This window comes from Euleptes europaea, chromosome 11 (assembly GCF_029931775.1).
Source record: "Euleptes europaea isolate rEulEur1 chromosome 11, rEulEur1.hap1, whole genome shotgun sequence".
In the NCBI taxonomy this organism is placed as follows: domain Eukaryota; kingdom Metazoa; phylum Chordata; class Lepidosauria; order Squamata; family Sphaerodactylidae; genus Euleptes; species Euleptes europaea.
Genome location: NC_079322.1, coordinates 69,012,649 through 69,022,766, shown reverse-complemented (window position 1 = coordinate 69,022,766; position 10,118 = coordinate 69,012,649).

Sequence of the window (10,118 nt, the reverse complement as noted above, 5' to 3'; positions counted from 1 at the left end):
CAGTCCATCTCTTGTTGGGTCTTCCTCTTTTCCTGCGGCCCTCAGCTTTTCCAAGCATGATGGTCTTTTCCAATGACTCTTGCCTTCTCATAATGTGACCAAAATACGATAGCCTCAGTTTAGTCATTTTAGCTTCTAGGGTCAGTTCAGGCTTGATTTGATCTATAACCCACTGATTTGTTTTTTTGGCAGTCCACGGTATCCGTAACACTCTCCTCCAACACCACATTTCAAAGGAATATACACTTCAAAATCTTTTCTAGCTCCTTCATGGCTGCCCTTCCTAGTCTCAACCTCTTTCTGATTTCTTGGCTGCAGTCTCCCTTTTGGTTGATGGTGGAGCCAAGGAATAGAAAGTCTTGAACAATTTCAATTTCCTCATTGTCAACCTTAAAGTTGTGTAATTCTCCTGTAGTCATTGCTTTTGTTTTCTTGATGTTCAGCTGTAATCCTGCTTTGGCACTTTCTCTTTTAACTTTCAGCAGTAGTCGTTTCAAATCTTCACTATTTTCTGCCAATAATGTCGTGTCATCGGCATATCTCAAATTATTAATGTTCCTCCCTCCAATTTTCACTCCACCTTCATCTAAATCTAATCCAGCTTTCCTAATTATATCTGAAGAAGTGAGCTGTGGCTCACAAAAGCTCACACCCTGCCAGAAAATATTTTTGTTAGTCTTTAAGGTGCTACTAGACTCTTGCTCTTTTCTACTACTTTCCTAATTATATGTTCTGCATATAGATTGAAGAGATAGGGAGAAAAAATACATCCTTGTCTGACTCCTATGCCATTTGGAAACCATTCCATTTCTCCATATTCTGTTCTAACTGTGGCCTCTTGTCCAGAGTACAGATTGCACATCAAAACGATCAGATGTAGAGGCACACCCATTTCCTTTAAAACCAGCCATAGCTTTTCGTGATCCACACAGTCAAAAGCTTTGCTGTAATCTATGAAACACAAGCTGATTTTCTTCTGAAATTCTCTCATATGCTCCAGTAACCAGCGTATGTTTGCAATATGATCTCTAGTGCCTCTTCCTTTTCTGAAACATACATGCATAAATACCTATTTATACCGTCTTTCTCAAAAATTCATGGCTGTTGACAAATGTCACATGTAGTAATATATACAATAAAATCATCAGAAACAGACATCGACATCAAGTAAATACCACTAACCAATAATAAATTCATTTCATTTAAATCTCCAGGCAACCCTCAGCCAAATGTCAAAGCCACCTCATCACAGAACTCTCTAAGTGAGAAGCCACTGGATTCTGATGTGCTCTGCAAGTGGTACCACTTCAGAGAGAGCAAATGGAGGGGATATAATTTTTGAATGCTCCCCCATATTAACAACCCCCCTCGTAAGTAGAAAACTAGTACTGTGGGGAGAAGGCAGGGCTACAGTCCTTCCTGTTGTACCAGCTTTTTGTTTGCAATGACTTTTTTAACATGAAGGGAAGTTTAGAAACTATCTAAGGACCCTATTGCCCAAGGCCCAATTTTAGCATGACGCTGGCAGGCAAGAACACACACATGTAGCTGCCTTATACTGAATCAGACCCTTGGTCCATCAAAATCTGTATTGTCTACTCAGACCAGCAGCGGCGCTACCTCAATTCCAACCATGTGTCAAAGTTTCCTCACCTCATCAAATCTATGAGAGGTTCCCTCCTAGCTCAAATAACATATAAATCACTCAGTGACATCAGCGGAAGCTGGTTGCACAGATCCCAAACACACAATTGACACCCAGCCAGGAGGGAATGTATGTGCTGAACCTGAGGGGAAAAATACACTTGATCAATCCTTCCTTCCACCATTTGAATATATCAGATCAAGGATAAATTTAGTGAACACCAAAATCTAGCATTTTAATCATTTTTCTACAGGTAGTCAAGGGAGGAAAATCCAATTTGGTGGCTGAGTGGTAGATAGGGTTGCCAACCTGCAGGTGGTGGCTGGAGATCTCCTGGGATTACAAATGATCTCCAGGTGACAGAGATCAGTTCAACTAGAGGAAATTGCTCCTTTGGAAAGAGGACTCGATGGCATTATACCCCATTGAAGTCCCTCCCCAAACCCTACTCTCTTCAGGCTCCACCCCCAAAATTTCCAGGTATTTTCCTACCAAGAGCTGGCAACCCTAATGGTAGAGCACACTCTGCTTGCAGAAGGTTCCAGGTTTATTTCCTGTCATTGTCAGCCAAATGGTCGCTAGTAGAAGACATTGGGAACCCGGGAGAGCAGAACAGACAATACTGAGCTAGACAGACCAAGGGTCTGACTTGGTGTAGAGGCAGCTTCATTCCCTAACTACATCCCAGGATCATTGTAAGGAGCTCCATTAAATGTTCATATATATAAATATCGAAACCACCACAGTTATTAATTCTAAGGAAAATGAAACCACAACTTACTTTTGAGATGATTTCTGTCTTCAGAGGAAATGTACTTAAGTTCATAATTTCCTCAAGGGGACATGAAGAATTCAGTTTCTCAAGATTTTAGTAGTGCCAAATCGCAAGGAACTTTTGAGTCCCAGGAATCCAAGCGAGAAGCTTAACATGGGGTTACCGCATTATGTATTCCCAGCGATGTATTAAGAGTTTGAAAATGTTATAAAAAAACATCGCTTTAAAAGGGTTTTTGGATGCCACGGCTAAAAAATGGTTGGAAGACGTCTTCACAGCTAAAGGGGCCAAACAAAATGTGAACAGTATTTTTTATAACAGTTTCAAACTCTTAATACATCGCTGGGAATACATAGAAAGTGCGAACAGTATTTTTTATAACATTTTCACTCTTAATACATCGCTGGGAATACATAGAAAGTGCGAACAGTATTTTTTATAACATTTTCAAACTCTTAATACATCGCTGGGAATACATAATGCAGTAACCCCTGGAGACAAATGCCTTCATCACTTACTTGGCAAATGCAGAGAGCGGCACGACAGTCATTTTGACAGGGGGAGAAGCTTTGCCTTTTGGCTTCTTTTCCGAGGCTCAAATGGTGAAAATACTTTGTACGGTCCACTCTTTGTCAAAAATTATTAATAACAATCAATTACAGACTGTTTTTTTATAACAAATTTTTTATAACAAATGTAGGGGGTGGCAGTGGAAGATACTGCATGGGAAATAGAAATGTTTTAGAAGCTCTCTAGGTCTCCGTCAGAAGTCCACGTGGGAAAACACTTATACTGCTACAGATAGAAGGAATATGGCGACCCCCTCCCTCTGGTGGTAGATGTCTCTTTTTGAACACATTTTATTCCTTTCCCTAGATTTAACAGCCATTGGCTATTCATCTACTATTTCACGTGTTAAAAAAGGGGAAAGGAAATGGAATTTTTCCTTGACAGTATAAAGAAAAAAGTTGCTACGTCTCTCACACAATTGACTAATCTATTTGACAGCAGATAATGCAGCATCCGCTCCTCAGAAAATGTCTTTAGCTGCTTTATCCAGGAAGTGATATATTTATTTTGTGCAGTATTATTTCGTAGACATGCTAAAACTATGTGGGCTAGGGAGTCTACTTGATCCGAACAAAATGAGCATCCCCGTTCTGCAATACGTTTATTGTATCGCCCTTGTGTCTCGGCTGAGTCTAAGGCATTACATCTCGCCAATAAGAAAGCTCGTCTAAACTTATGGATTTCTAACCAGGTGAAATAGTCTGGCAAGAGGAAAGTTCTGTTAAAGAGCACTAGGAAGAAGCAAGGTGAACATTACGATTTGCGGGGGGGGGTGTCGTTTACTGCAAGAAGGAATCAAGATGTGTCTATTTTGAATGGATGGATTCCATCCATCTTTAATATGGGTTTGGGCCCCATTAAAAAGATTGCCAGTGCAGTCTTAAGCAGAGTTACCCGTCTAAGTTACCCCTGAGTTACCCCTAAGAGAGCCAGCGTGGTGTAGTGGTTAAGAGCAGTGGTTTGGAGCGGTGGAGTCTGATCTGGAGAACCGGGTTTGATTCCCCACTCCTCCACATGAGCGGCGGAGGCTAATCTGGCGAGTTGGATTTGTTTCCCCACTCCTACACATGAAGCCAGCCGGGCGACCTTGGGCAAGTTACAGCTCTGTTAGAGATCTCTCAGCCCCACCTACCTCACAGGGTGTCTGTTGTGGGGAGGGGAAGGGAAGGTGATTGTAAGCCGGTTTGAGTCTCCCTTAAGTGGTAGAGAAAGTCGACATATAAAAACCAACTCTTCTCCTCCTCCTCCTCCCATCCCCCCCTCCTTCTTCTTCAATGAACACCATACTATTCAGCTATTATACAACACAAAGCGACCCTGGAAAGTGGCGAGGATCCTTCTTCATCTGCAGCACTAGCTCTGTGCCGATCTGTTCATCATATTTCATTATCAAATGCAAGGTTAAATACATTATATAGACATTTGAGGTGCGAACCTCGCAAGGTTAATGCAAGTACAGCAATAACTGCTCCTTGAATATAATTATCCTTTCTGTGCATCCACTCTCCTATGATTATTATTTCCCCCCCCCTGCGCCAGCCAGGATGATATAGGAAACCACGCAACTCTGTAGCCAGTGGTGTTATTAGTATTTGGCACTGGAATCTATTACAGAAATTTATTGAAGCGAAAGTGAAATCTACCAAATACAATGAGTAAAGGGCAGTTGTTGCCCAGGATATGTTTTCTACATTACACTTGTAGCTAATGACTTGCAACGATCCATTACTAGTATATATTATGCTTTGGGAGGATGCCCAAAAGCTATTTCTGCTCAAAAGAGTTAGAAATTAAGAAGCAATTCAAGGGGGCCATAGCGACGCATGTCAACCTCAACATGATTCTTCTACTGGAGCCCCCACGGAGGCGCATGCACAGCATAAAAACTGTTGCAGAAGACCTGGCTGCGATATGATCAGCACTGCTCGATGCCTGAAATGCCAGTCATTCATGCTCAATCTGCTGCTCATGATGCTTTAACTAAAGCAGTGCCCTCTGCTTTCTTGGCATTTGGGGTAAATTACTCCTGCTGTGGTCCTCTATCCATATAAAGAAGGGGCTGTGGCTCAGTGGTAGAGCATCTGCTTGGCATGCAGAAGGTCCCAGGTTCAATCCCTGACATCTCCAGTTAAAGGGACCAGGCAAGTAGGTGACAAGACCTCTTCCTGAGATCCTGGAGAGCCACTGTTGGTCTGAGTAGACAATACTTTGATGGACCAAGGGTCTGATTCAGTATAAGGCAGCTTCATGTGTTCAGTAATGGTAAGCTACATATGCAAATGGATGCTTTAAGGGAGGGGCTGTGGCTCAGTTTGTAGAGCATCTGCTTGGCATGCAGAAGGTCCCAGGTTCAATCCCCGGCATCTCCAGTTAAAGGGACCAGGCAAGTAGGTGATGTGAAAGACCTCAGCCTAAGACCCTGGAGAGCCTCTGCCAGTCTGAGTAGACAATACTGACTTTGATGGACCAAGGGTCTGATTCAATATAAGGCAGCTTCATGTGTTCATGTATAAAAGGTAAAGGGTGGCATCAAGTCGCAACCGACTCATCATGACGACCCTATGAAGTTCTACCTCATAGGGTTTTCAAAGTAAGAAGTGAGCACAGGTGGTTTGCTATTGCCTTCCTCTACATAGCAGCCACAGTCTTCCTTTGTGGTCTCCCATTCGAGTTAGTTACTGTGCTCTGATGAGATTGAGCTAGTGTAGGCTTTTATTACTGCTACATGTAGACAGGGCCTTTTTAGTGGTGGCACCTGGGCCTTGAAAGTCATTCCCTAAAGAGGCTCTCCAGGAACTAAATTGGTATTCTTTTAGACCAGTGGTTCCCAACCTTTTTTTGACCAGGGACCACTAGGACTTTTTTGTTCAGTGCAGGGACCCCAAGGTTCAAAATAAAAATTCTGAGAATTTGAAAATAAACTTTAATCATAACTGTCAGTTAAACATTAAACTTAGAATAATATTTGAATATATATTTTTATAATAGAAAACCTTTAACTGAAAATATTAATTTATTATGGGTTTATAACTTTGTTTCGTGGACCTTAATTTAGTTCTCGTGGACCCCTGGGGGTCCATGGACCCCTGGTTGGGAACCAGTGTTTTAGACAGAAGACATTTCTCTCTCTCTCAAGCCCTTAAAACTCCTTGCCATTGGTTTTAGCTACACCATCCTGACATTAGTTGTATTACTTTTAGTCTGTGGTTTAGAGGCATGCTTAATACTCTTTTTAAGGTATTGAAGATATTCTGTTCTAATCTGATGTGTTTTGCAGTCCCTTTTGTTTATCTGTTGGTAGTTTGAGGGGGGAGATGCTTTATTGGTTTATTATTTTGTTTTCTTCTATTGTAAGTGTTGGAGGAGAGTGTTACAGATACCATGGACTGCCAAAAAAACAAATCAGCAGGTTATAGATCAAATCAAGCCTGAACTGACCCTAGAAACTAAAATGACTAAACTGAGGCTGTCGTACTTTGGTCTCATTATTAGAAGACAAGAGTCACTGGAAAAGACAATCATGCTAGGAAAAGTTGAAGGTAGCAGGAAAAGAGGAAGATCCAACAAGAGATGGATTGACTCTATAAAGGAAGCCATGGCCCTCAATTTTCAAAATTCAAAAAAGGCTGTTAAGAATAGGGCATTTTGGAGGACATTGATTCATTGGGTCGCCATGAGTCAGAAGCGATTTGACGGCACTTAACACACACAAGGACCCTCAAGTACAGTTATAAATATTCTAAACAAGGAAACTAAACACACACACAGAATTCTCTTCCAAGTGGGGAACTGGAAGTTGTAGTGCTGTTTCCATCTCCTGAATTAGTATATGGAATAAAACCTCCAGAACCATCTCCCCCACCTAATTCCTCTTCGCTACTTCCATTAAGGCATACAACGTCAGCAGAGCAAAGAACCAAAGTCTGTGGCTGGCAGCAAATTTAAAATGGAATATTATAATTAGCATGAGGACTATCATGTTTTACTTCTCCTCATTCTCTGACAAGCCCCCCCCCCGCCCCCCATTGCTGGAGATAGATCCCAGTTCCTACTGGCTTTTATATTTTCAAATGGCATTTCTTGAGTCTCTGTCCCAGTGGCCTTTGGTGCAATTTGAAATCGGTTGGGCACAAAGAACCATCTAATCTAATTAAGTCTGTGACATCTGCCATACTCCATGTTAAGACTGCTACAAATTTGGGGCTTTTCCATCATGTCTTGAAACCACCCTCCCCCTTTGTATTTTTTTGCTTTGAACATCCAGTCTGAAGAAAGGGAGAGAAGGGGATGTTTCATTACCCTTTATACCTCCTTGGAAAGGAGGAATGAAAGGGGAAAAGCAGAACAAATTCTGCAAAATCATGAGCATTGCAAAAAAGAAAAGAAAAGATGCCAAACAGGAGAAAAAACTATAAATGTGTATAATTTATACAACTGGACTATTTTCTTGTTGCGGGATTTGGGTTGACTTGGCGCAGAATTTTGATTTAAGTGTGTCTATGAATGTGCACGCATATGCAGAATTCACATCACTTGGGTTCTCTCAATCTGCAGGCAACATCTGCACTCAAGAACTTTGTTTTGCAGGCAGTTTACTACATGTCAGTGCCAATTTGAGGGCAGGCTAAGCAATAAACGGAGCAACTATAACAGTTATCAGCCGGAGGGGGAGGAAGGATCTCTGGGGAAATGTCACACAGGCAGTCGGAGGGAAAAAAGGCCGTTCACGTTGCTGGGAAGCCATAAAAGGCAACGGGACATTTGCTATTTGACTTTCTCCGATGCAGGATCAACATAATAAATCTGGGACCCAGACGGGGTGGCATTTGGCAAGTGATTAATCCAGAGCATTACTTTAATTGGTTTAATTAATATATTTACTTTAGATCTTTAAAACTCGACAAAGCATGGGGTCTCTGGGAGGGGTGTGAAGTGGGGGAGTTTGGCAACAGCCTAGGGTTGCCAACTTCCTGGTGGGGCCTGGAGATCTCCTGGAATTACAAGCAATCTCCAGATGACAGAGATCAGTTCCCCTTGAGAAAACGGCTGCTTTGGAGGGTGGACTCTATGGCATAATACTCCACTGAGGCCCCTCACCTCTTCAACCCCATCCTTCTCAGGCTCCTCTCCCAAATCTCCAGGAATTTCCCAGCTTAGAGCTGTCAATCAGCCAAAGGAAGTGATGTTGCACATCCCTGTCCCCTTTTGTGCTTGAAGAGTAGGGTTGCCAGGTTCCTCTTCACCACTGGCAGGATATTTTTGGGGCGGAGCCTGAGGAGGGTGGGGTTCGGGGAGGGAAGGGAAAGGACTTCAATGCCATAGAGTCCAATTGGCAAAGCGGCCATTTTCACCAGGTGAATTGATCTCTATCGGCTGGAGATCAGTTGTAATAGTGGGAGATTTCCAGCTAGTACCTGGAGGTTGGCAACCCTATTGAAGAGGACTCTGGGTTCTGAATTAGGGTTACCACCATGAGGCTGGGAACCACTGGGGAGACTCACTGGGGGGTAGGGTTGCCAGCTCCAGGTTGGGAAATACCTGGAGATTTTGGGGGTGGAGTCTGAGGAGGGCGGGGCTTGGAGAGGGGAGGGACTTCAATGACATAGTCCAGTGCCCAAAGTGGCCATTTTCTCCAGGGGAACTGATTTCTATTATAATAGCAGATCTCTGGCCAGCACCTGGAGGCTGGCAATCCTAACCCGGGGCATACATTGCTGGTGACATGATGACATCACTGGGAACACTTTAGCTATGGATTGCTTCCCATCCCTTCCCGTTTTTCTCCTGCTGCCCAGCTGAGTGATGAAGGGAATGGCCCATGAGGATAGGAAATCCCGTGCCCCAGCAGGAATTCGGTAAACCTAGACTAACTACACACAATCCTAGTTTAGGCGTAGGCTAAGGTAGGCAACCTTCAAGTGGGGCCTGGAGTTCTCCTGGAATTACAACTGATCTCCAAACTACAGAGATCAGTTCTCCTGGAAAGGCAGCTTCTGAGGGTGGGTGCTAAGGTAATTCATCCCTACTGAGCTCCTGCCCCCTCCTCAAGCTTCATTCCCAAGTATACAGGAATTTCTTGAGATGGAATTGTCAACCCCATCTTTGGACCATGAGGTTCGTATTAGAATGTGGCCGAATGCATCATGAATCATTAGATCAGGTTGGAGGAACCTTCTTATAGCTTGTTAACATCTTGAGTGTGTGTAAACTGCTGACTTATGGCAACCCCAGTAGGGTTTTCAAGGCAAGAGAGTAACAGAGGTGGTTTGCCATTGCCTGCCTCTGCGTAGCAACCCTACTATTCCTTGGTGTTCTCCCATCCAAGTTCTCACCAGGGCCAACCCTGCTTAGCTTTTGAGATATGATGAGATCAGGCTAGCCTGGGCCATCATGGTCAGGGTTATTAACCTCTTAGTTATGCAGAAATTATTGTATGTTCTGCAAGAAAAATATTGAGACTGCAGGTAGGTGTTTGTTTTTTTAAAAGAAGAAACAAAGTGTGAGGGAGATCAAAGTTATGAATTATGATGGGGGGAAGCAAAATCGTGAGAACTTGTTGGGGAATGAATAAAAACGGATGGGCTAGCATGTACTGAAAGCATTTAAAATTGCCCTTTTTTAAAAAGCTTAAATGTATCCTATCAGGTTTTTTTTTTAAAGAAATGTTCGTTCGTAGCTTCATACTGTGCCAAATAATTAATAATGATGTTTAACTACCCTAATAAATTTGGATTTCACCACATTCTTGTTGCGTTTTAAAACAAGAGCAGGGAGCTCTTAAGGGAGACGGGCACCTGTGTTAAAATGTACATCACCTGACACTTTTTTTTTCCTGCAGGTACATCAATTATAATTAAAGAGTAATAAGAATACCAAAATGGACTTCTCAGACAGAGGCCCTGGCATTTAAAATTAAATCCATTAATTGTAACCACTGTATTTTTTGTGATCCTTCAGGTAGTTCACAAACTAATTCATTGCTTTTGCAGTCCTGCCAGTCTTTGTTAATTAAGGTTCTTGATTTATTTAACTCCAGCGGAGGCGTATTAGGCGCGCCCAAAACTACACCGATAAAAGGTCACTAGTTCATTATTACTGAAGACAGTTGGGAACTATATGAAAAATGTT